The following is an 822-nucleotide window of genomic DNA, read 5'->3' on the forward strand; positions in this document are numbered from 1 at the left end:
CGCCTCACGCAGCTGCTCCCTCAGGTCAGCCACCTCGGCGTCCCTGTCGCACTGCTGCGCCTCCACGTCCCTCGCGCGCTCCTCCGCCTCACGCAGCTGCTCCCTCAGGTCAGCGAGCTCCGTGTCTCGCTTGGCGAGGGTCGCAAGCGCCGCATCGGCTCCGCGTTTTGGTCCGTGGCGCAACCGGTACAGCTCCATCGTCAAGGGGTAGTCGTACTCCTGCAAGCGGCGGTCCATCTCCATCATGGTGGCATCAGCGTCGTGCTGTACTCTCACCGTCGCCAAAAGGCTCCCCATCCCAAACGCTATGTGCTCCACATCGCCGCGGGTGACGTGACATGCGTGGCTCACATCTGCGATGAAAGCCTCGCGAAGCGCCTCAGGGTGCTCCTGTACGACGACACTCCAGTCCTCTCCTGGCAACCTCACTGAATGCACTGTCACGACAGCCTCACCATTGCCACTCTTCTTCCGGCGCTGATCGTAAAAGTTCAGCTCTTCAATCTCCTCCGCAGCTCTGCGCAGCTGCTCAGTCAGCTCAGCTATCTCAGCGTCCTTGTCAGAGTGCTTAATCGCAAGGTCTTCCAACGCCTCCCGACCCTTCCATACACTCGCTTCCCGAACACTCTCCACATCGAGGAGTTGCTGCTGCAGCTCCGCGCACTCGTCACCCAGCGCCTCTCGTCGAACCTGCGCCACGGCCAACTGCTCCCTCAGCAAACCAACGTCCCTCGTCGCTTCCTCCACTTGCTTCTCCAGCAACCTACAAATTTCGCTACTGGCTGCCGCCTCTCGCATCGCTCCGCTCAGCAGCTCCTTCAC

This window comes from Leishmania donovani, chromosome 22 (assembly GCF_000227135.1).
Source record: "Leishmania donovani BPK282A1 complete genome, chromosome 22".
NCBI classification, from domain to species: Eukaryota; Euglenozoa; class Kinetoplastea; order Trypanosomatida; family Trypanosomatidae; genus Leishmania; species Leishmania donovani.